Source organism: Heterodontus francisci, chromosome 5 (assembly GCF_036365525.1).
Source record: "Heterodontus francisci isolate sHetFra1 chromosome 5, sHetFra1.hap1, whole genome shotgun sequence".
Taxonomy (NCBI): domain Eukaryota; kingdom Metazoa; phylum Chordata; class Chondrichthyes; order Heterodontiformes; family Heterodontidae; genus Heterodontus; species Heterodontus francisci.
Window position 1 is genome coordinate 63923600 of NC_090375.1, and position 26576 is coordinate 63950175.

The 26576-nt window shown below is 43.2% G+C and overlaps 1 long non-coding RNA gene across 1 annotated transcript; it reads left to right on the forward strand.

Annotated features, from left to right (window-relative positions):
* Window positions 1-1571: 1571 nt before the first annotated feature.
* LOC137369549 (uncharacterized) lies at window positions 1572-17723 on the forward strand. Its single transcript, XR_010974965.1, has 4 exons — window positions 1572-1845; window positions 7008-7201; window positions 13531-13661; window positions 17426-17723. It is a non-coding gene; the product is annotated as an uncharacterized lncRNA (long non-coding RNA).
* Window positions 17724-26576: the final 8853 nt, after the last annotated feature.

Genomic DNA, 26576 nt, shown 5'->3' on the forward strand with positions numbered 1-26576 from the left:
CTGGTTATGTGTACTTCAGATGTTTTGTTCAAAGTTTTTCCAAAGTGTACTGAAAGATCTGCCAGACCATCTAGTGTCAATGTGCCAAACAAATATCTGCCAAGGACACTAGGGGTTTGATGTTGCAATCTGTGTTCCAGTAACTCTGAACATCACAAATACAGGGTCTGGATATGTGCCTCAACTGGGGTGGAAAATTGTTTATTTTTCTTTCTTTATATTTCAACTGTGTAGTTCATGGAGGCCTGCCTCCTTGCCTTGCCCCACACTTGAGGAGTGGTGACCCTCAAGCTATACATCACCAACTGTCTCTCTCTGATGGAGAGAGATGCCTATGGTCCTTTGGGACTCTGGCTGGAGCAATATTTCAACTGTGGGTAATTGAAACAGGCTCTGAATAACCATCAAATATATCTGACAGCAAACCACTTAACAAAGCCACTGGTTTGGTCATGTTCATGAAAAAATGGGCAGAATCACAACATCATTAGAAGTCCTGGAAAGTCCCAGAAATTCCACATTATAAATCACAATTTGACTCAGACCCCACAAACCACTGACTCTAATTATAAATAATAATAATGATAAATTATGGAATTGCAGAATGCAAACCGTAAATTGCCTCTGAAAAATGTTGCAATCTCATCTAACAAAAACAGAATTTACCTTCTTCAGTCACCAGTGAAGACTGTAGCATTGTCCATGAGGTGTTAATATCTGATTTATACTGTAGATATCTGTACAGTTAATCCAGTAGTCAAAAGATTGTGCACTCAGGAATGCTAATGTACCAAGATAGACTTTTTAAATGATGATATGTATCTAACTGTTCTGAAACCTAGTCAGGAGGAAAGAAAGACTCAAGGTGGTGAGCTGAAACAATCCCTGGAAGAATTCTTAAGCAGCAGTGAAGACAAGAATAAAGGCAGAAATTCAGTTTTCCATGCAGAGCCATCTTTTCAAATGTTTCAGCTACGCAACAGTGATCAGGTGAAATACTGGTGAGTCTGAGAGCTGTATTGTTGCAGAAGGTTTAATCCCTTGCTCTGTCCCTGGTGATATAGCAGTCCTTGTGGAATACAGCAATAATATAATTTAAAATAAATTATTTATCAGACAAAAATCATCCATACTTTTGTTCAGGAAAATAAGAATCAAGAACCTCCATAGACATATAACAGGGATTATATATTACCATGCAATAGTCAATAAAGTACAAACATGTCCAACCTGATGATAACCATCCTGCAACTATTTAGTTGAGAAGCTTAAAATGATCCAAAGAACATTTAAATTAACTTGTTGTTTAACACTCACTCTCTATACCCCGCAGTGTAGACTCTGAACATTTTTGCCACACTAAAATATACTCACCACACAGCAGTTCCCCACATTTTCCAAAATGTAGTTGCATGAGGAAGAAAAGCAAAAGCAGTTTGGGAAATTGTAAGACTAAGCAAAGAGTGTTTTAAAATTATTATTAGTTTCCATCTATCAATGTGGGTGGGCAGATTGGAATCTCTTATAAGTAGTTTCAGGCTTCAGTGCATTTCCTTTTGAGTGAAGGAATCTGCTGTAAATTACTGCTGTTGGTTGAATAATAGGAGCATTCATTCTTTGTGGTTCTACAAATATAGATTATTGCGTGTTATATCCAATAATAAGTTTAGTCCAGGCTATTCAGCAATTTATAGCAGCTATTTTTGGCCTGTGAGAAGTTAAGATTCTTCAGACAATCGCAGTAATGGCAGTGATCGACTGAATCTCCAAAGGGTGTAAACAACCATTTTCATCCATACGTCATTTCTCTGAATGTTTTGCTGGTATCCTGCCAGCAGGAAACAGGTAAGACTCCTGCAAAATTTCTGGGTCAGTACATCTATCCCGCCTAGTCAGAATCTTTCCATATATTAATATACACCACAGATGGCAACAACCCCTCAAACCGAAGTGATAAATCATCAAACTATGAGCATACTTGACATTAGAAGATTGGCCAGGGATTCTGGAGCTAGTTCTCAGGCACTCAGATGCAGTTTGGAGTGCTGGAGCAGTCACATGGAATGTCCTCTGTCTGTAGTCTTCTGCTTTGCTCGATTTGCATAAATTATTCTGCATCTATTCTGGGCTTGTCAAGATGGAGATGCGCTAGGTAGGAACATAGGTTGGACACAAGGTGCTGCATTTTCAAAGCCCGTGCCAAAATAGGTGTCAGGCAGAAAAATGTACAGCCCGCATACATGGGGCCCACGTTGCGGAGCCGCTGTGATTCCAAATGCAGCGGCTCATTAGTATGGCCAGGGCGCATGCCCCTCCCCCTCCCCTGATGACGTGGAGGAGGTGGGCAAGCTGTCACCGGTAACGGCATCTGATGCCAATGTATAGGCGCCGGTGCCATTTCTGAAGAGCTTACAGTCCTCAATGACCATTTGAATTTTTAAAGGAAAATTACATCTCATGTTATTAAAAGTGATTGAAAACTTTTTGCCATCCCCTCTCCCACCACTGCCCCCACAAGAGCCCGACATTAAATTCACTGCCCACTCACCCCCAAAATACTTACCTTCACAAAGTGACCTTCCACCCCCGAAGTTCAGAAACTTTAACCCTCAACCCCTTCCCATCACCCCCCCCCCCAAACCAATCCGAGGAATTTGACCCCGCGCCCCCTCCCACACTGAGAAAAGTTCCTCCTTCCCCCTCTCCAAAGACGCCACGTCTCATTTCCCTGAATGGGGATTCAAAGGCGCGGCATTGCCGGCCGCTGGAGTGAAGATCGGAATCTGCTCTTAGAATCGCTGCAGCCGGCATGTTAATGAAAGGTAATTAGCCATTTGCATATTTTAATCTAGGTCCCGTCGCCGAGCGGCAGGGGTGGGGAGGCCGCCATGAGGCTTTGTCTCTGCTGCCGAGATCGGGACAGGCCCTGCCAGTGTCGGGGTTGGTGGTGGGCCTCATCCATTGAGATCTTGCTTTCCCCCCCACCACCACCATTCCCAGCATCAGAGAGCCTTTAAAATCCAGCCCAAGGCTGCAATGCTTTAGCCCTGATTCTCTTACCTGCAATCCCACCAAGTGAAGATCCTGCTGAAAGCACAGGATTGCTGAATAAATTCTATAGCTTAAAGGATTCATTGGAATAATGTCCTGGCAGGGCACAAAGAGTGATTAAATCCTCAGGTGATAGGGGACTCAAAAGCAGCTACTGATGATGTGCCATCTGACGATCAAAATTAACAATGTGCCCTGAAGTGTCAGGGAACCTGTTGCCAGATCACGTGTGTTTCTCTGGGTTACATCATATAAGATAGAGAGCTTACAACAGCCAGTCAAGGGATACATCAGCCATGCAGTACGCCTTTTTATGCCTCCCCACCATCATCCCAGAGTCTGTTGTAGTAGAGCATGGGGCTGATAATGCACTGGCAGGTGCGCGATGTTATGTTTCACATGGAGTGCTGGTTCCCTGCATTATTAAGTGCAAATGTTTGAGGTCTACTACATGCATAGAGCAGACTAAAATACAGCAGGGAACTACTTTCAGCATTTCCACACAAAACAAACAAAAATCTAAGTGCCTGCAAAAATCAGGTACTTCCAAGGGCTACCCTTGTCCTTACTTTCCACCTCACCAGCCTCCACATCCAAAGGATTATCCTCCACCATTTCCGCCACCTCCAGCGTGATGCCACTACCAAATGCACCTTCCCCTCCCCTCCCTTGTCAGCATTCCAAAGGGATTGTTCCCTCCGTGACACCCTGGTCCACTTCTCCATTACCCCCAACACCTCGTCCCCTTCCCATGGCACCTTTTCCTGCAATTGCAGGAGGTGTAATACCTGCCCATTTACCTCCTCACTATACAAAGCCCCAAACACTCCTCTCAGGTGAAGCAGCGATTTACTTGTACTTCTTTCAATTTAGTATACTGCATTCGCTGCTCACAATGTGGTCTCCTCAAGATTGAGGAGACCGAACGCAGATTGGGTGACCGCTTTGCGGAACACCTCCGCTCAATCCGAAAGCATGACCCCAAGCTTCCTGTTGCTGGTCATTTCAACACACCTCCTGCTCTCATGCTCACATCTCTGTCCTGGGATTGCAGCAGTGTTCCAGTGAACATGAATGCAAGCTCGAGGAACTGCACCTCATTTACCGATCAGGCACACTACAGCTGGCAGCTCAATGAGGCAGGGCCTCCTCCCTCAAGTGGGTGGACGTCCTGCCTCAGGACAATTAAAGCCCGGGGACCTGTAAAACGCGTGTCGGATTCCCAGGCTAGGCGGAAGCAGGTTCGCCACCGACTTTTACGTCGGTGGCGAATTCTCGTCCACCTGAGGTAAAATCCAGCCCCTTCTCTTTGATTATCTCTTGCCCCACCCTCGCTTTATTTGCTTAAAACCTATTACATTTCTAATATTTTCCAGATGTGAAGAATCACTGACCTGAAATGTTAACTCTGCTTCTCTCTCCACAGATTCTGCCAGACCTGCTGAGTATTTTCAGCATTTCTTGTTTTTATTCCAGGGAGGTCTAATTGGTTCCTTGTTATTAAAGCTGTTCTCACTGTAATGCTTGACAACTGATTGTTTTTGCACTGCTTTAGTCTTGTTGGACAATGGAAGCTACTGAAACTTGCTGAATCTTACAGCACAGAATGAGGCCATTTGGCCCATTGTGCCTGTGTCAGCTCTTTGAAAGAATTGTCCAATTTAGTCCCAAACCAATGTTCCTTCTAACTTCTATAATAAAAGCAAAATACTGCAGGTGCTGGAAATCTGGAGTAGAAACAAGAAATGCTGGAAATACGCAGCAGGTCTGGCAGCATTTGTGATGAAGGGTCATGGACCTGAAACGTTAACTCTGCTTCTCTCTCCACAGATGCTGCCAGACCTGCTGAGTATTTCCAGCATTTCTTGTTTTTACTCCCTCTAATTTCTGTTTGCTGTGCGCGGCTGACTTGTTGCACTGCATGGTTCCTTTAGTATTAACACGTATTTGCACATGTACCCACCTTAAAGGGAATGTTGCTTGTGCGCAGCCTGTTTGTTCCCTACACAGCACATTTCCAATTGCTACGCAGCTGCTCACACAAGCAGCTTGAAAGAAACTTTGGTGGAATCTTCCTGGCCCTGTGGAGGTAGATTTGGAGGCTGGGGGGCCGGTGCTGGTAAAACCGGACTGAGGCGCTTCAGGGCCGCTCCCCGACGGGTTCTCACCACCAGACGATTTTCGTGGAGGGGGGCTCCCTGTGGCTGCCCGCCTGTCTGCAGTGGGTAGAAAATGAAGGTATTTAAAAGGGCAATTACTCCTTGATTGTGCATAGCAATGCAATCGTATGGAAGACCGCGGAAACTACTCTATGTTAAGAATCCAGCAGCATATCGGAAGTGGCCTCACGGCAGAAGGACAAAGATGCATCGGAGGCTGTTGTCAATGCCATTATCATGGAACTGCAAGGCTGAAATGGGCACAGCCAGGGCCAAAAACATTCTTGGGGCTTCTCCTCTACACAGATGACCCATACACTTGGCCTTTATTTCTATTAATCCCTCTGAAGCCTTTTGACATCACCTCCTTTTTGAGGCACCCTCGTGTTTTCCATCTGCCTCAGCAGCGCCCACCTCTCCCAGTTGGGCTGCTGGCCGGCCACTCCAGAGGGCCCTCTCATTGGGCTTCCCGTGTCTGTGTCCTGGGCGCTTAATTGCACAGCGAATGTGTAGGCAGCCTGTTAACTGGCCACTTCTTATAAGATCATGCCGCACGGTGAACCTTCAAATCAAGTGGGGTCGGGATCCATAAATAGTCCCAACGCCTGAAATTTTTTCAAGTGGAAAAGATTCCGCCCACTGTTCCAATCCCTGGCCTTTTCTCTATAATCTGGCAAATTAGTCCTCTTCAAGTATATGTCCAATTGCCTTTTGAAAATATCTATGGAAGCTGATCTTTGCACCCATTAACACGAAAAAAAATTCTTCTCATTTTTGCCTCTTTTGCCAATAATTTTAAATCTATGATCTCATAGATTTGCCAGAGGAAACAGTTTCTGCCTTCTTGTTCTATTAAAATCCCCTCATAATTTTGAATAGCTCTATTAGGTCTCCCCTTAAGCTTCTTTTCATTATTCGCTCTTGAGATATGGGCATCACTGACAAGGCCAGTATTTATTGCCCATCCCTAATTGCCCTTGAGAAGGTGGTCATGAGTCACCTTCTTAAACTGCTGCAGTCCATGTGCTGTAGGTGCACCCACTGTGTTTGGGAGGGAATTAACCAATTGCTCGAATGAGAACAATCCCAGCTTCTCCAATCTCTCCAGTCATTCAAGTTCCTCATCCCTGGTAACATCCTGGTAAACCTCCTCTGTATCATCTCCTTGGCTTTGTTATCCTTTCTGAAGTGTGGTGCCCACAATTGTATACAATTCTCCATCTGAGGCCTAACCAGTGATTTGTAAGTGATTTGCAGGACTTCCTTGTTTTTGTATTCAATGCTCTTAACTACACAGCCAAGTATCCCAAATTCTTTCTTAACCACCTTCTCAACTTGCCCTGCCATTTTCAAAGAATTGTGAATATGCATCCTAGGTCACTCTGCGTTTGCACCTCTCTCTCAGAATGTAGTGTTTGATTAATCTGGGTTTGATTGCATTCGTCTGTCCATTGATCAGTGTTCACTTTGCTTGGTTGTTTAAACCTATGGTGGAGGTTAAGAGTTTGAAACTGAAACTAAAAGAGACAGATACTATTCTGAGAAAGTCATTGTGCTAAAATTTTGTAAGTGCTGAGATATTTTAAAGTACTGTAAATAAACCTGTTGGTGATTTAATACAAGTGTGATATCTGCAGTGCTCTGAGATAAATCATATATAAAATATCCAGTAACCCGGCGTAAACATAACACAGAATAGTACTGTTTAGATTATACCACATCTCAATGTTGTTCCTCCCAAAGTGCATCACTTCACATGAATCTGCTTTAAAATGCATCTGCCATTTGTGTGCTAAGGCTTGAGACCAGAAGCAGCGGCCAGAGCGGGAACAGGCGAGAGGAGCCGAGAGATAAAAGGAGCCGAGGCCCGAGACCAGAAGCAGCGGCAAGAGCGGCGACGGCAAGAGCGGGAACAGGCGAGAGACGCTCTGTTCTGTTCTGTGGACCTCCTTGACCAGCAAACATCGAAGTGTGACGTCACAGGAGAGCTGGTAAGTGATTGATGGGTATTTCTTTCTTCTGTGTCTCTTGTGTTTTTTTTGTAGTTTTGGCCAAGTGATATAAATCAGGCGACATCATTACAGGTTAAGAGTACACTTAAATAGTTTTTTTTTAAATACTGAGATCCAAATTAATGAAATCGAATAGAGATGGCTGGGCAGGCGAAGTGTTGTAGCTGTAGTATGTGGGAGCTGGTGGACGCCGGTGCAATCCACAGTGACCACATCTGCACCAAGTGTTGGCTGCTTGAGGAACTTCGGCTCAGAGTTGATGAGCTGGAGTCCAAGCTGCGGACACTGCGGCACATCAGGGAGGAGGAGAGTTACCTGGACACTGTGTTTCAGGAGACAGTCACGCCCCTTAGATTAATTACATCCAATCTGGACCGTGGTCAGGGACAGGAGGGTGTGACTGCGAGTGAGGCAGGTGTGGGGACCTAGAATCTAGCTTTGGAGGAGCCTCAGCCAGTGCCGTTATCCAATAGGTATGAGGTTCTTGCTCCCAGTGTGGACGAGGGCACAGACTGTAGGGAGGATGAGCGAACTGACCACAGCACCGTGGTTCATAATTCCATTCAAGTGGGTGGAGACAAGAGAAATATAGTTGTAGTAGGGGATAACATAGTTAGGGGAGTAGATACTGTTCTCTGCATCAAAGATAGAGAGTCCCGAAGGCTGTGTTGCTTACCTGGTGCCAAGGTTAAGGACATCTCTTCTGAGCTGGAGAGGAACTTGGAGTGGGAGGGAAAAGATCCAGTTGTCATGGTTCACGTAGGTACCGACGACATAGGTAGGACTAGGAAAGAGGTTCTGATGAGGGACTATGAGCAGCTCGGGGCCAAATTAAAAAGCAGAACCACAAAGGTAATAATCTCCGGATTACTACCTGAGCCACGTGCTAATTGGCATAAGGTAAATAAGATTAGAGAGGTAAATGTGTGGCTCAAAGATTCGTGTGGGAGAAATGGGTTCCGATTCATGGGACACTGGCAGCAGTACTGAGGAAAGAGAGAGCTGTTCCGTTGGGATAAGCTTCACTTGGACCATTCTGGGACCAGTGGCCTGGCGAATCGTATAACTAGGGTTATAGATAAGGCTTTAAACTAAATAGTGGGGGGGGGGGGGTTCAATTGAAAGGAAGTTTAAAAAGTCGAAAAGTAACGCGAGCGCAGAGGTGCAGGATAGTGAAGGGGCATACGTTAATCAGAGTGTGACAGGAAGGGACAGAGAATACAAGCACAAGAGTACAGCAGAAATTAGAACCAGAGTAGGTAAAAATGGTAAAAAGTCAAAGCTTAAGGCTCTTTATCTGAATACACGTAGCATTTGTAACAAGATAGATGAGCTGACGGCACAGATAGAAATAAATGAATATGATTTGATAGCTATCACTGAGATGTGATTGCAGGATGGCCAGGACTGTAATCTTAATGTTCAAGGATATTTGATGTTCCAGAAGAATAGGCAGAAAGGAAAAGGAGATGGGGTAGCTTTGTTGTTAAAGGAAGGGATCAGCGCAGTTCTGAGTAATGATATAGGTGTAATAGATCGTGCTGTAGGATCAGTTTGGGTGGAAATAAGGAATAGCAAGGGAAAGAAATCACGGGTGGGAGTGGTCTATAGGCTCCCGAAGAGTAGCCTATCTGTAGGACAAGATATTATTCAGGAAATAATGGAGGTGTGTAAGAAGGGCACTGCAATTATCATGGGTGATTTTAATCTGCATATAGACTGGACAAATCAAATTGGCAAGGGTAAATTGGAAGATGAATTTGTAGAGTGCCTCAGGGATTGTTACTTAGAGCAATATGTTGCAGAACCTACCTGGGAACAGGCTATTTTAGATTTGGTATTGTGTAATGAGGTAGGATTAATAAGAGATCTCATAGTTAAGGATCCTTTAGGGGGAAGCGATCATAACATGGGAGAATTTCAAATTCAGTTTGAGGGTGAGCAACTCGGGTCTCAAACCAGTGTCTTCAACTTAAACAAGGGCAATTACAGAGGTATGAAGAAAGAGTTGTCTAAAGCGGGCTGGGAAAATAGACTACAGGGGAAGTCAGTAGATGAGCAGTGGTAGACTTTTAAGCAGATAATTTATAACACTCAGCAAACATTTATTCCAGGTAGAAGGAAGGACTCGAAGAGAACAATGAACCACCCATGGATAACAAAGGAAGTTAAGGAGAGTATCAAATCAAAAATAAAGGCGTACAATGTGGCAAAAACTAGTGGTAGGCCAGAGGATTGGGAATTTTTTAGAAACCAGCAGCGGATGACTAAAAAACAAATAGAGGGAGAGCATTGATTATGAGAGTAAATTAGCAAGAAATATAAAAACAAACAGTAAGAGCTTCTATGGGTATATTAAAAGGAAGAAAGTAGCTAAAGTAAGTATAGGACCCTTAGAGAATAAGACTGGGGAATTAATAACAGGGAACAGGGAAATAGCAGATAATTTAAACCAATATTTTGCATCGGTCTTCATGGTGGAGGACACTATAAACATCCCAACAATAATAGATGAACAAGGTGTAAATGGGAGGGAGCAACTTGTAACAATCTCTATCATGAGGGAAAAGGTGCTGGATAAACTGATGGGACTAAAGGCAGACAAGTCGCCAGGACCTGATGGCCTGCATCTAAGGGTTTTAAAAGAAGTGGCTGTAGAGATACTGGAGGTATTGGTCATAATCTACCAAAACTCATTGCATTCCGGTGGGGTACCAGCGGATTGGAAAACTGCTAATATGACACCCCTATTCAGGAAAGGAAGGAGGCAGAAAGCAGGAAACTACAGACCGGTTAGCTTAACATCAGTCATTGGGAAAATGCTAGAGTCCATTATCAAGGAAGAAATAGCAGGACATTTAGAAAAACATAATGCAATCAAATAGAGTCAACATGGTATTATGAAAGGGAAATCATGTTTGACAAATTTGTTAAAGTTCTTTGAGGATATAACAAGCAGAGTGGATAAAGCGGAACCAGTAGATGTAGTGTATTTGGATTTTCAGAAAGCGTTTGATAAGGTGCCACATAAAAGGTTATTGCACAAAATAAGAGCTCAGGGTATTGGGGGTAATGTGTTGGCATGGATTGAGGATTGGCTAACATACAGAAGGCAGAGAGTTGGGATCAATGGGTCTTTTTCAGGTTGGAAAGCCATAACTAGTGAGGTGCCACAAGGATTGGTCCTAGGGCCTCAACTATTTACTATCTATATTAATGACTTAGAGGAAGGGACAGAGTGTAGTGTATCCAAATTTGCTGACAATACAAAAATAGGTGGGACGGCATGTTGTGATGAGGACACAAAGAATCTGCAAAGGGATATAGATAGGTTAAGTGAGTGGGCAAAAACTTGGCAGATGGCCTTCAATGTGGGAAAGTGTGAGGTAATCCACTTTGGTAGGAAGAATAAAAAGGAAGATCCAAAAGACTTGCAGGTGATAGGTAAATTGGCCGTTGTAAATTGCTCCTAGTGTAGGGAGGTGGTAGGGAATATGGGATTACTATAGGATTAGTATAAATGGGTGATTGTTGGTCGGCATAGACTCGGTGGGCTGAAGGGCCTGTTTCAGTGCTGTATCTCTAAATATTAAATATTAAATAAATATAAATAAAATATATTATTATTTAGATGGAGAAATAAAGACTACAGAATACTGCAGTACAGAGGGATCTGGGTGTTCTTGTATATGAAACACAAAAGATTAGTATGCAGGTGCAGCGAGTAATTAGGAAGGCAAATAGAATTTTGGTCTTTATTGCAAGGGGGTTAGAGTTTAGAAATAGGGAAGTCTTGTTACAACTGTGCAGGGCATTGGTGAGGCCACACCTGGAGTACTGCATATAGTTTTGGTCCCCGTATTTAAAGAAGGATATACTAGCATTGGAGGCAGTTCAGAAAAGGTTCACTAGGCTGATTCCTGGGATGAAGGGGCTATCTTATCAAGAACGGCTAAACAGGTTAGGCCTTTATTCATTGGAGTTTAGAAGAATCTTATGGAAACATATACGATTTTAAGTGGGCTTGACAGGGTAGATGTTGAGAAGATGTTTCCACTAGTGGGGGAATCTCGAACTAGGGGACATAGTTACAGAATAAAGGGGCACACATTTAAAACTGAGATGCGAAGGAATTTCTTCTCTCAGAGGGTGGTGAATCTCTGGAATTCTCTGCCTCAGAGAGTTGTGGAGGCTAGGTCACTAAATGTATTTAAGGAGGAGGTAGATAGGTTTTTGAAATCTCGGCGAGTCGAGGGTTAGGCGGAGCAGGCCTGAAAGAGGAGTTGAGGCCTGGGACAGATCGGCCATGATCTAATTGAATGGTGGGGCAGGTGTGAGGGGCTGAATGGCCTACTCCTGCTCCTATTTCTTATGTTCTTATTGCACCAGTCTATGTACGCCTTCCTAAAGTCTTCTACTATCCTGTTCACCATTTACTATGTTGCCAAGTTCTGTATTATCCACAAACTTCAAAATTGTACTACATATACTGAAGTCCAGGTTCTTTATGTATAACAAGAAAAACAATGGTAATTGCTGAAAATAGAGACATGTTGTCAAAGCTTTTAGTCTTGGACTCATCAGGACAATGTGCAAGAATAACCAAAGTAAGGGAAAACAACAACTTATACTGCATGCGAAGAGAGTGCTGATTGGTTGGCAAGTGAACTCTGATTAGTAGAGGCGTTGCCATGGAGAATGCACGAGTTTACGGTGACTGACAGTTAGCTGCTAAGCTTTGTTCGAAATTTAAACCAGGCAGCTTGACTCTGATCGGTCAAGGCATTGCCCTGAGGAATGAACCAGCGAATGGCTGTCAGTTATTTTGTTCAGCTGAAACAGGTGTAATATGTGTACATGTTCTTTCTGTCTGCAAAGTACAGGGTCCTGTGTATTAATATATGTAGCTTCCAGTATGTGCAAATGCGCCACATTGCGAGCCCTACTGACAACCTTAAATTGATTGTCAGCGTAATTCTTAACACACTGAGGATTATTTAGCAAATGTTATCCAATTGCAGAATCACATCTAATGTTGGACACTGTACTTTGAGTTTTCCAAGCACAGGCTGGTTGGGTACAGTCTGTACCTTGGCTGTTGTGAACAGCGGAAGGGACATGTTGTTTGATACGATGCGCCAGTCTTTGGGACGTACGGCCTATATACCTAGCATCACACAGGCATGAAATTTATATATCACATTAGTCATTTGTGTGTTAGGCAGGATGTCTTTTTGCCTTGACGGCAGCATCCTGTTAGTGGCAACCATCACACGCGGTGGATCGTATCATTCGCTGGTTCATTTCTCAGGGCAATGCCTTGACCAATCAGAGTCAAGCTGCCTGGTTTAAATTTCAAACAAAACTTGGCAGTTTACTGTCAGTCACTGTAAACTGGTGCGTTCTCCATGGCAGTGCCTCTACCAATCAGAGTTCAGTTGCCAACCAATCAGCACTCTCTTCTCATGCAGTATAAGTTGTTGTTTTCCTTGATATTGGTTATTTTTGCGTATTGTCCTGAGGAGTGCAAGACGAAAAGCTTTGACAACATGGCTCTAATTTCAACAATTCTCAAGTTCTGTACTACCAAACAACTATAAAAACAATGGTCTTAATACTGACCCCTGTGGGTCCCAACTACATACTTCTCTCCAGCCAGAGAAACATCCATTTACTACTACTCTCTATCTCCTATCCCTTAGCCATTTATGTACCTAAGCTGACAGTGTCCTTTTAACAAAATTGTGCTTCTATATTCTGAATAAGTCTGTTATGTGGTACTTTATCAAATGCCTTTGAAAGTCTATCCATCCAACATCTATCACACTACCTTCATCAACCCTCTCAAAGAACTCATCAGGTACGTCAGACATGATTTGTGTTTAACAAAACTATATTGGCTGATCCTTTTTAACCCATGGTTTTCCAAGTAAAAATTAATTTTGTCCTTGGCAATGTCCTCTACAAATGTAGCTTTCCCACCACTGGTGTTAGACTGATTGCTCTGTAGTTACTGGGTTTATCCCTTTCCGCTTTTTTGAAGAAGGTATTATATTTGCAATCCATCAGTCCTCTAGCACCATTCCCATAGCTAAGGATGATGGAAAGATTGTGGTCAGAGTTTCTGCTATCTCCACCCTAGCTTACCCCAGGAACCAAAAATCCATCCCATCTGGACTGAGTGGCTTATTAACTTTGAGTGATACCAACTTATTTAGTACCTCCTTTCTATCTATTTTAATCATAGCTAATATATCTATTTCTCTTCCTTTACTGTGATAGTAACTTCATCCTCTTCTTTTGTAAAGGCAGATGCAAAGTACTCATTGAGTACCTCAGTCGTACCTCTGCCTCCACAGCCTCTTGGGTTCTGAAGCTAGCCCTATAAGTGAAGGTATTATGACAAGTGATGAAGTAGCTGTCTGGGTCTTCGCAACTGGTGAGTAGCATTCTAAGATGGTTAGGATGTGGCATTGCCCTCAAAGACATCTCCATCATCTGTGCCAACTCTAGGACCCTATAGCCCCATCTTTTTCCTTTTCAACACTATCAGTCCTCCCCTCACCACCCTTCAACACCTCTCCCCACCAATGGTGCTCGTCACTGTAGGAATGGGTGACAGATGGTGCTATGAGGTGGTAAACTAAGTTTGAACATTTGGCTTAGTCACTTCCTCCTCTTGGTTACTTGCAGGTACACTGAAAAGCTTCAATGTCTGCCTGTGTGAGGGAGTCAGTGGGCAGAATCTCAGCTGTCCATAGGGAGGCAGGTTTGAGTGCGGGTGGTGGGTTAAAGAGCCAAAATGTGGCATTAGGTCGGGAACCCGACATGACTTCCACAAATTCGGGTTCAACCCAACGGGTTTGCAAACAAGCGGAGAATCCCTGTGCAGCTATCATATAAATCTTAAAATATCCAAAGAGGCAATTAACTGAGGATTTAAACCAACATTCTAGCTTTAACAGCCAGTGCACAGGTTTCCCAAGCTATGTAGAGCCTGCCAGGGTCAACCAGGTGAGAGTAGAGCGAGGAGTGCTACTTCAATGAAACTGACAGGCTGGGAAGCTTTCAAACAGTGCAACTGAAGAGCTGCAGCCCTGCCTAGGTGAAAGGCCGGTGCTCACAGCACTGCTTCTGAGAGTGTGTTTTCACTGCTTGACAGGTGATTTCTAACTTCTTGGAAGTCAGTTCACCTGTCTTGAACTTCACTCACCTTGATCTACGCTTCCTTGCTGTCAGCCTTCACCATGACATGGGAGCAACTTATGCAGTGCTACCTCTGATCGGAAACAAGAGGAGCAGCACTAGCAATACCAACAGCAGCAGCAGCACCAGCTGAGTGAGCAAATAAGAAGATAAGGAAAGAAAAATAAAAGGATCCTAGCCTTGGGCTTGGGGAAAGCTTTTAAATCACCGTTGCTCACTCTCCCCAGTACTTTCAACCCCATAATTTTGATGGGACTCTCTTCGTAAGATAGCAAGAGCTGTGGTTGCAAATACTCCTACAACTCCTAGTATATAAAAACAGGAAATATTGCCCAACCAGTCTATATCACAGTTTACCCTCTGTAAGGGTGAGGGCTTGCCCCGGTACCCAAAAACGCCTCAAGAGTCAAATGTCTTATACATACGAGCGATCCTTATTTACGAGCACGCAAGGACAAGTCCTACACTAACCAATGATTGTAGGGGTTCTCCTTGCATGCTCGTAAATAAAGATCACTCATTTGTACAAGGCATCCAATTCTCGAGGTGTTTTTGGGTACTGGGGCAAGCCCTCACCCTTACATTTGGCATAATCAGCAGGATATGGGATATACCACATCGGGACCGCGACAGTGAGGAGACCAATCAAGTGGTGAGTACCTTTTATTTTACCACCCATAGTTAGGAAAGGTCAACTTCACAGTACTAGGGACTGGTACTTTAAGTGAGTATCAAAGAACTAATGCCTGGAGACTCGACTGCCGAGCAGTCAAAGCGTGCGCCAGGGTAGCAGGTTGCGAGTTGAGAGAACCGGGCAGAGAGCTGCGCTGAGAAAGCCTCAATGCAGAGCCACATAGTAGGTGAAGCCACGCAGGGGATTTAGAGGTATCCCGAAGGCTGTTACTACGCAGGAGACCGCACTGAGAGAGACCACAAAGCAGATCTTCACCAGAGGGCAGGGGATTTAAAGGGTATCCCAAAGGTTAATATACCGCGTAGGGGATTTAAAGGGTATCCCGCAGGTCAATTCCGCCCAGGGGATTTAAAGGGTGTCTCGCAGGTCAATACTGCTCGGGCAGACCACACCCTGACCAATAGCACAGAAGGTCCAGATTAGGGACCGGAGGGGACTTTTACCAGGTTTATAGCAGATCAATATGAAAATTTGATCAGTAAAATGAAAAAAGATGGGTGGAAATCTAATGACTCCCCAGATGTACAAAGAGCATGGTGGATGGGCCAAAAGAAAGGTCTGAAGGATAAGGCAATTGGAATTAGAATCAATTCTTATATGGGACTCTGCCGGCGAGTCCACAAACATTTCCAAAAGCAGAAACAAATTAACAGCAAGTCCAGAAACAAGTCCAGAGATAGAAACAGGAAAGGATTGGTAGAAATTACATTGGAAGTACCACAATAGTCTAAAATGCTGTTGAAAAGACAAAAGAAGAAAAACGTGTGTGTGTGTGTAAAAGTCTACATTGGTGTTTGGCCTCTTTATGTGTTCAGAAATTGTTGAATGGTAAATGTGAATATGTGTGAAGTGTCTCTGAGTGAAGTTGTATTAAATTGGTGTAAGGTAAAAGAAGAAGCCAGAAAAAGCTACAATAAGGATGGGTGTTTAAGTGATTAGAAAGCATTGTTTTCTAACTTCCTTTGTTTGGTGGTAGTGAAATTTATAAGGTGGGTCCGGGTTGTACAGATTTCAGACGACCCTGTCGGTGAGGTAGAACAGTCGATGCAGGGGTCCATGTGTAAAGACATATAAATGAAAGCAGTTTGGCTGTTGGTGTATCAGGCTAAGTGAAAGCAGCAGGAGGAAAAGCGTAGACATTAGAATTAAGAATTGAGTAAATGAAAGAAAGAGGTGTGCCATAGTTGACAGGACAAAGAGTCAATTACAGAAAGAAAGGGATAAACGAGAGGAGGAGCAACCCAGACATATAGAAGAGATGACTTGGTGGGCCGGGAAAATAGAGTTCCTGAAGGCATATTGTGCAGATATATCAAGGGAAAGGGAAAAGAGGGAGGCAGACGAGAGATTGTTGAAGTAGAGATGTAGTGAAGCTGAGCAGGAGCGAGACGATGTTAAGGACATCTACCAGGTTTTGCAGTCAGAATGCGGGACCAGGATCGACCATGTATTAAGCTCAGGGATTTACTCAGCCCTAGCAGAGGAAGGAAGAATGGCTCGAGGCACCTGGGACGAAATGAAGACTTGGGTAATTAGGGTTATGGGCCTCAGAAAAGGGGACACATATCAGCTAGTTCAGAATTCTCATCAAAGAATGACTGTGAAAGGCTGCTGCATAACCTCTTGGAGTTTGTCTGCTTTGTGAGTTTATCTTTTTCCTTTAGTTTGTAATTATAGTTGTTGCCAGACATTTGAAGAAGGGAGAATTGGGATAGTTGATGTAATTGATTTATTTATTTTTCCCTTCCTTTAAATGCACCTGCTACTCTTTTCTGTCTGTGTGTGTGGATTTATTTATTTTATTTTGGCCACATGATGTTTATGTGCTTGAATTTGTGATTTTCAGTGCAATTTTAAAGCTAAGACATACTGCCGCAAACTATTGGCAACTAGGGATGAAGCTCCGGTTTGTTTTCAAAATATAAAGATAAGTCTGAAGCCTTGTAAAAGTCTGGCAGAAACCCAGTTTTAGCCTTTCAAACTTTTGCAGCAAGTTAAAGAAGACGCAATTCAAATGTGGTTAAGTTGGGAAAATTAGAACTTGAAAGTTATTCTAAAGGACAGGGAACAGTTGCCAGGAGCAGGGGATCAAGTAATTGTTAGGGTCCTGCTCGCAAAACCAGGTTTAGCATCTTGCTGGCAAGGACCTTATGAGGTCCCGATGACCAGCAACACTTGTACATGTGGATGTGGAAGGGAAAAGCCGGTGGAAACACTGGACACAGATCAAGGAATATGGAAATGCAAAGAATAATAAGAGCTAACCAGTGATGACCAGTATCTGCTATGTTCTCTCTTTACAGGACCATGAAAACTGCAGTACTGTTGATATGGCTGGCAACCACGAGCATGGAAGGACTGGGGGACCCATCAAGGCCTGTTCTATAAGAACTTGAGCGATGCCAATTGTGATCAGGCGCATGGAACGTTAAATGTCATGGTTAACAAATTAGTCTGCCTAAGGAGTAGCTCAAGGCAGTTGGGAATGGGGAACAGCAGTGCCTGAAGTTGCAAAGTATGGCAATGAAGGTTCCCTTTATACTTAAAGCAGTCATACATAAATCTAGCATCAGTATCACCCACTGTAGTTCTAACTTTATCATCCCTATTCTATCTGTATGCAGTTACTTGTTGGATTAAGTTCTATTCAAGTTATTTGTTAATAAATTGTCTAACCAACATGAATGTTGACTGCAGGGTAATCTGTTCATTATTTGTACCCTGAATGATAGAGGTTGTTAGACTCCATTAAGTGCACATGAGCACATTGGCTAGCTTCGTGATTGAACTGCCAGATTCACTGATTCAATTGTAACTCTTAATTTTAAAAAATTGAATTGCTAGAATAATTGTGTAGAGCCAGTCAGTATTTATGAATGAATTATGGCTGTTAGCTATAATGACTTCTAAATCATATTGAACAAAGCAATATTTAAATGGAATTTTAAGTTAGATTTGAATTTAACCAACATGCTAGCAAAACACTAAAGAACCAGTGGCGTCCAAACCCTACTCGGGGTTGAGAACACAGAGATAGCAATTGGCCAAAGTACTACCTCGTACACAAATACGCGACCCAGAGAGATTCCCTCCTTACAGGATCTTGCTGGCTGGGTGGAGGGAATAATGTTATCTGTCCACATCACATAGGGATAGGGATGAGAGCTGCGCATGGTTTTAATACCACCCTAAACTGCACCCTTGAAATTTCCAGTCCCCACCATGAACCGACGCAGGTGGCATACCATGGAGAAGAGGAATACTGCGTGACCACCAGCGAACCTTAATACCAGTACAGTAACATCCACTGCCCAGTGATCAACTCAAGTTTCTGCTTCCACCCCCGGGCCCCAACGACAATCGGACATTCGGCGATAACTCACATCCAGCCTCCCTGTAGGGAGTGGATGAGCATAACTGATAATCTCACAGAGGACTTGTTGACATACCTGATTCCCGAGGGGAAGTGAATCCCTAAACTGCTGAAGATGAGGGAAGTGGCCCGGACAGCAATGTAACAGTTTTACCGAATCCAACAGGAGGTCAAGCAACTGGGAGAGGATGTGGTAGCCGAACTGGAGGATGCATCATGGTGGGAGGCGGTTTGGGACTGAGGTATTAGGGTGGACGTTCACCCCGTATTAGAATTGATTCCCATGCACTGGTAGCGATGCAGTTGCTAATTGCGATCAGACTTATGGTTGAATGTTGTACCCTGGCATCTAAATTGAGATGTCAGATATAATTTAGAAAATGTAACCATGCAAATCTAACCACCAGTCTGGCCATTAGTGATGGAGCAAGGAGCACTTAGTGTTTGTTGGCCATCTTGCTAGTAGCCTAGGGCCAAAAGGGGGGACTGAAGTGGTGTACCCCAGGAGTACCGTAGGCTTGATTAAAATTGCTGTAATTTATGTAGAATAAAACAAAGTATCAATCCCAGACTAAGCCTGGTCACGAGGATACAGGTGACGTCATAAGAGGATTCTAGGGAAGGATCCGAAGCTCATCAAAACCGGTTGGATCCCCGGATTATTTGACAGGCAGAGGATCCTAGGGTAATGGCTACCTTGGGCCGGGGGGTCTGTAGGAGAGACTGGCATAGGGAACCATGGGATAGTTGGCGTAACTTAGGTCCTTTTATCTCTAGACACACAAATTATCTGAATACCTAATCAGAAGGTAATGAGGCTAGGAGGGAGACACCTGAATCCTATGTATAGCCTAAGAATCCTATGAACAGGGTAATCAAGAGGTTGACGAGGTAAATAATATAACCAAGGCAGGATGAGATCAGGAAGGCAATAGATGGGAGATAATGTCATTAAGATACAGTTTACCAAGTAAACCTCCTGTAAAACTGTATAAAATGGCTACTGGAACAATGTGCTAGCAGAACCCCGGCAATCATTCATGAGCGTATGATTTCTTCTTGCATGCCCGTAAATAAAGATCGTTTGTTTGTACAAGATATCCAACTCTCGAAGCATTTTTGGGTACCGTGGCAAGCCCTCACCCTTACACCTCTATGTGAGCAACCAATCCTAATCACATTAATCCACCTTCATCTCCTTTTCTTTCATCATAAGCACATAAAAAACAGGAGCAGCAGGAGGCCATACGGTCCGTCGAGCCTGCGCTGCCGTTCAATAAGATCCTGGCTGATCTTTGACCTCAACTCCACTTTTCTGCTTGGTCCCTATATCCTTTGATTCACTTGTATTCCAAGAATTTATCAATCTCGGTCTTGAATAAAGTTAAAGACTAAGCATTCATTACCCTCTGAAATAGAGGATTACAAATATACACAACCCTCTGAGTGAAGAAATTTCTCCTTACGTCAGTCCTAAATAGCTGATCCTTTATAGAGTCATAGAATCATTTATGTCATGGAAGGAGGCGATTCAGCCCATCGAGTCCATGATGGCTCTCTGCGGAGCAGTCCAGTCAGCCCCACTCCCCTGGTCATAGGTCTTGCATAGACCTGCAAGTTTATTTTCTTCAAGTGCCCATCCAATTTTCTTTTGAAATCATTGATTGTTTCCTCTTACACCACCCTTGTTGGCGGTAAGTTCCAGGTCATTTCCACTCACTATGTAAAAAAGTTCTTCCTTACTTCCCGTTGCATCTTTCGCCCAAAACCTTAAAACTGTGTCCCCCAGTCCTTGTACCATCAGTTAATGGGAACAATTTTTCCTTATCTAACTTATCTAAGCCTGTCATAATCTTGTACACTTCTAACAAATGTACCCTCAATCTCCTTTGCTCTAGGGGGAACAACCCCAGCTTTTTCAACCAAATCTTTTAAGTAAAATCCTCCTTCCCTGGAACCATTCTGGTAAATCTTCTCTGCAACCTAATAAGTCATACTGTCATATGCATGTTTTATTTCGACTTTTTGAATTTTTACACCCCATTTCTCAGCTGCCATCTTTAATGTGTTGACTCTTGCTGGACTGAAGAGCCATAAGCAACAAAAATATTCCACGATTTCAGCCAAGAGGCAGTAGCAGCAGCAGATAAATCAAAGCGGGGGGAGAACTGGACCTGATTGGAGACAGCAGCAGTGACGGATAAATCAGGCGGGGACAGGTGGGGATGTGTTCGGAATATGGAATTAGTGTAGGATTAGTATAAATGGGTGGTTGATGGTCGGCACAGACTCGGTGGGTCGAAGGGCCTGTTTCAGTGCTGTATCTCTAAACTAAACTAAACTAAACCTGTCAAGGACCCTCACATCCTTCCTAAAGTGTGGTGCCCAGAACTGGATGCAATACTTTAGTTGGGGCCTAACCAGAGTTTGATGAAGGTCCAGCATAACCTCCCTGTTTTTCTACCCTATGCCTCTATTTATGAAGCCCAAGATCCCATATGCTTTGCTAACTATTCTCTCAATATGTCCTGATACCTTCAAAGATCAATGCACATGAAACGCCTGGTCCCTCTGTTCCTACATACTCTTTAAAACTGTGCCATTAAGTCTATATTGTTTCACCCTATCCCTTCTGCCAAAATGCATCACCTCACATTGTTTGTATTAAATTCCATCTGCCATTTGTCTGCCCATTCAGCTATCCTATCTACGGGCAGTTCATATCATCCTTTCTGTTTGCCGCACCTCCAAGTTTGGTATCATCGTCAAATTTTGAAATTCTGCTCTGTAGTCCAAGATCCAAGTAATTTATATATAGCAAAAAAAGCATTTGTCCTCGCACTGACCCTTTGGGAACACCACTATCTACCATCCTCCAGTCTGAAAAACAACCATTTACCATGACTCGCTGTTTTCTGTCCTTAAGCCAATTTTTTATCCAAGCTGACACTAACCCTCCTATTCCATAAGCCTCAATTTTGTTAACAGGCTTTTATGTGGTACTTTATCAAATGCTTTCTTAAAACTCATATAAGCAACATCCACCACCTTCCCTTCATCAACCTTCACTATTACTAAATCAAAAAGTTCAATTAGATAAGTCAAGTGGTTACCTATATGCATTGTAATCCTGTCTTTGCATTCCTCGTAGCTCTTCTCATTCTGCTCCTATCTAATATGGAACTACTTCTTGTACTACTATTATTGTCCAATAGTCTCACATTATGCACCTTCTTCCTCTTTTCTCCTTCTTTATGCTGGTGACCATCCCCCTGGAAATTTAGATCAAACCCTCCCCAACCACTTGAGTGAACCTCCCTGTGAGGACATTGGTCCAAGTCCTGTTGGCCTGTCCCTTTTGAATTGGTGCCTTCTGCCCCAGTACTGTTTCCAATGCCCCAAGAATTGGAAGCCCTCCCTCTTGCACCAAGCTTCAAGTCATGCATTGATCCTCCCTATCTTCCTATTTCTACTTTTGCTAGCATGTGGCACTGGGAGTAATCCAGAGATTACTACTTTCAAGGTCCTATTCTTCAACTTTCTCCCTAGCTCCTGAAAATTTGACCATAGGACCTCAATACCTGTCCTTTCTATGTCATTGGTATCAATGTGTACCACAACCTCTGGCTCACTCCCTTCCCCTGCAGAACATCCTGCACCCTTTCCGCAATGTTCTTTATCCTGACACCAGGGAGGCAACATACCACGCGGGAGTCATGATGACATCACAAACTTGTATTATCTTTCTCCTCTGATTAAAACAGTGTGCCTTTAAGACAGGGAGAGAGGTTTTGGATTTCTGGGGCACAGTGAGCCACAGCTGCATTTTCTTACCCTAGGCAACAGCAGGAGAGAGATCACATGGTATAATGTTTCCATTTGACTGTGTGTAGAACTGGTAAAAACCGGTCTGAACCAGTTTGTTTCGAGAGCGACTTTCCAGTGAGGCATGCTACTGAAGAGCTGTTTACTTTCTCTGAACAAAAATTCTACAGGGAGTTACGGGCCAAGTTGATTGCTTGTTGAGGAGGAAAAAAAACCCTTTCATTTAAGAGAACATTTGCATTGCTGAAGGTAGTAAAACTCCTTTTCTTTACTTCCAAGCCAGGAAGTATTTGCTTCCAGATTGAATCTCTCTTGACTGATTGTATTTTCTGGAATTCACCAGTGTTTGATGCCTGCTGCAGCTGAAGTGTTTTGAATGCCTATCTATTGAAGGACTATGTCAAGTCCGCGTGGAGACTTCAAGTAGCATTTGATTATTTTCACATTAGAATACCTCACCCATCAGGAATGTAACCCACAAAGACTTATTTATTTATTCCTAAGAAACAGCTAATTTTTAGAAACACCACTTTTAAAATTACTGTTTTGTTTGTGTATGTGTGTGAATTGGGAAGTTAGGTTAAATTAAGAAGTTATGAGGTCTTTAGACATAGGTTTATCTTAATAATGTTTAAGATTTAGTTTTAATAAATATTTAATTTGTTGTTGACTAAAGATATTTGTTTTGGTCTGTTTTATTCTGAGGGTTTTTTTTAGTTTTAGTTTTAGAGATACAGCACTGAAACAAGCCCTTCAGCCCACCGAGTCTGTGCCGACCATCAACCACCCATTTATACAAATCCTACACTAATCCCATATTCCAACCACATCCCCACCTGTCCCTATATTTCCCTACACCTACCTATACTCGGGGCAATTTATAATGGCCAATTTACCTACCAACCTGCAAGTCTTTTGGCTTGTGGGAGGAAACCGGAGCTCCCGGAGAAAACCCACGCAGACACAGGGAGAACTTGCAAACTCCACACAGGCAGTACCCAGAATTGAAACCTGATCGCTGGAGCTGTGAGGCTGCGGTGCTAACCAATGCGCCACTGTGCCACCCAGTTGATTGGGAAAACTTCAATAATATGCTGTGGCCTGTGGAGTGACGGGACTGAATTTACAGTGCGTTGCTCCTGCCGCTGTCGTAAGAACGGTAACAGAAATGCCTGTCTGTCTCCATGACTATGGAATCTCCTATAACAACTGCATTTCTACACTGCTGGGATGCACAATACACACATGCAGATAGAGACAGAAAAGAGCAGAAGAAATAAAGTGGAAAAGTTTGAGGCTATATATGAAGATGGTTTTGGTACTTCGAGCTCACTGTAAAGTCCTTGATTGTAGGTAGGTCTTGCTTTTTGTTGGGGCCCAGTATTCTTCTTAAACCTTGCTCGATGTATGAGGCTTTTCTCTCTTGAAGTTCATGTGTCCAGAGGCTTGTGAGAAAAAGATGGGAGCAGACAGGAGAGATCTTCTCACTCCAGGAGCAAACAGTCTTTCTGAGTTCAAAAACTCTGTGGCTAGTTCAAAAAGATCCTGGACCAGCCAGTTAGTCATGTAACCAGCTGATTTAACCAGTCCTGGCTTCTGTGGATTGTATCGGCGGATTGTATTCAGCAACAAATTAACTATTTATTAAAACTAAATCTTAAACATTATTAAGATAAACCTATATCTAAAGGGCGGCACAGTGGTGCAGTAGTTAGCCTCACAGCTCCAGCGACCCGGGTTCGATTCTGGGTACTACCTGTGCGGAGTTTGCAAGTTCTCCCTGTGACCGCGTGGGTTTTCGCTGGGTGCTCCAGTTTCCTCCCACAGCCAAAGACTTGCAGGCTGATAGGTAAATTGCCCCTAGTATAGGTAGGGGAAGGTGGGGATGTGGTAGGAATATGGGATTAATGTAGCATTAATATAAATGGGTGGTTGATGGTTGGCACAGACTTGGTGGGCCATAGGGCCTGTTTCAGTGCTGTATCTCTAAATGAAATAAATAAATATCACCTTAGCAGTCTCTGGAATGCTGTTCCTTACACCTTCACTGTCTGGTGATCAAAACCCATTGTGGGTTGAATGTGTCAGGGAGTGGTCCTTTTGTCTCCACAAGCACTATCTGTTAGTATGCAAATGTTTTTTCAGCTAAGAGTCTGGTGATTTTTTAACAAGTTCTTTCTTCACTCCAGCAACAGTTTAAAGTCTATGTTCATATGACAAAATTAATATGCCTCATTCTTGGCAGGTAGGGGCCTGCATGACAAAAGGCTAACATACCGTTTGCCTTCCTAATTGCTTGCCATAATTGCATATTAATTTTCTGTGTTCCAGAAACAGGGACACCCAAATCTCTCTGAACACAAATATATAGTGTCTCACCAGTTAAGAAATATTCTGTTTAACGATTCTTCTGATCTAAATGAAAAACCTCACTTTTCCCTTATTATACTCCATCTGCCACCTTCTTTCCCACTTACTTAAATTGTACATATTCATATGAACATATGAAAATATGAATTAGGAGCAGGAGTAGGCCACACGGCCCCTGGAGCCTGCCCCGTCATTCAATAAGATCATGGCTGATCTGATTGTAACCTCGAGTCCACATTCCTGCCTACCCTGATAACCTTTCACCCCCTTGCTTATCAAGAATCTATCTACTTCTGCCTTAAAAATATTTAAAGACTCTGCTTCCACTGCCTTTTAAGGAAGAGAGCTCCAAAGACTCAGGACCCTCTGAGAGAAAAAAGTTTCTCCTCATCTCTGTCTTAAATGGGCGACCCTTTATTTTTAAATACTGACCCCTAGTTCTAGATTCTCCCACAAGAGGAAACATCCTTTCCACATCAACCCTGTCAAGACCCCTCAGGATCTTATATGTTTCAATCAGCCTCCTTGGGCTGGATTTTCCCAATCTCGGCAGCACTCCAACTTCAGGACCATTTCCGGGTCCCGACCCCGCTGGAAGTTGGAATGTGCCGATTGTCAGTATTTTGCGGGAGGTGACCAATTAGTGGGTCACTTCCATGCTTGCCTTCCAATGATGCTGGTCCAATCAGAGGGCCAGCACTTGAGTGTTAATTGTTAATTATATGCAGGTGGAGTTTGTTAACTGAGGTCTTACTTGAACACTTATAAGTAGAAATAAAAACAAGAAATGCTGGAACCACTCAGCAGGTCTGGCAGCATCTGTGAAAAGAGAAGCAGAGTTAACGTTTCGGGTCAGTGACCCTTCTTCGGAACTGATAAGTAGACTCTTACTGAGACTGGTGGAAGGTTTGAGTGAGGAGCTACATGTTTGTAATCCTTTTACTCTGTATAATAAATGTGAAACTGAGTAAAGATATGCTCCAGCGTTATCCTTCCACAACAAGCTTTCTGAAGTTTAACATGGTAGCAGAGAATGGTTGCTTAAAGCTGAAGGTTGGAAACTTGGGGGGAAAAAATTACATAGAAAACTAAAATCTCACAGGCTATTGTGGAAAATTTGGCAGAAAGCAAATGTAAATTGTCAGGATGTGATTATCCTCCGATGTTCTGAGTCTGAACCATATGACCAGTGGAAGAATGAAGTGGATATGTGAACATGGGTTACATTTCTACCAAAGAAGAAACAAGGTATAGCCTTGGCGTTGTCACTTCCTACCAAAAGTAAAATCAGAAGTAAAGTGTTTTGTGAACTAGATGGTCATCAGTTGGATACTGATGAAGGGTTGGATCTTCTGTTAGAATTCGTGGATTAAATTTACAAGAAAGATAACTTATTGAATGTGTATGAGACATAGTCAGACTTGCATAGATTTCGGAAAGGAGATGGTTCTTCAATGGAGGAATATATCATGGACTTTAACAGACGGTATAGAAGATTGAGGAAATTCAATTTGGAGATCCTTGGTTCAGTGCTAGCATTTAAATTGCTAGATTAGGCTAGGGTGTTGCATATGGACAGGCTCCTTGTTCTAATTGGGGTTCGGTTCTTGGAAAAAGGTCTTCTGTTAGATCAGATGTCTGCTGCCTCAAAGAAATTCCTGGGGAAACAGTCATTTCTTGCAGTCCTGGTAGAACAAACATGGAATTCTGCAGTGACACAAAGAATGGAGGAGTCAATGTTTACTGGATTTCAAAATGGTCCAGATGCTAGACGTAGGCATAAGTACAATGGAAAAGTTAAAGACAAGAGGAATGAGGATGAAAACACCTTTAGCAGGTCTGACTATTACAGTGGAAGACAGAATTGGAACAGCAATCATATGCAA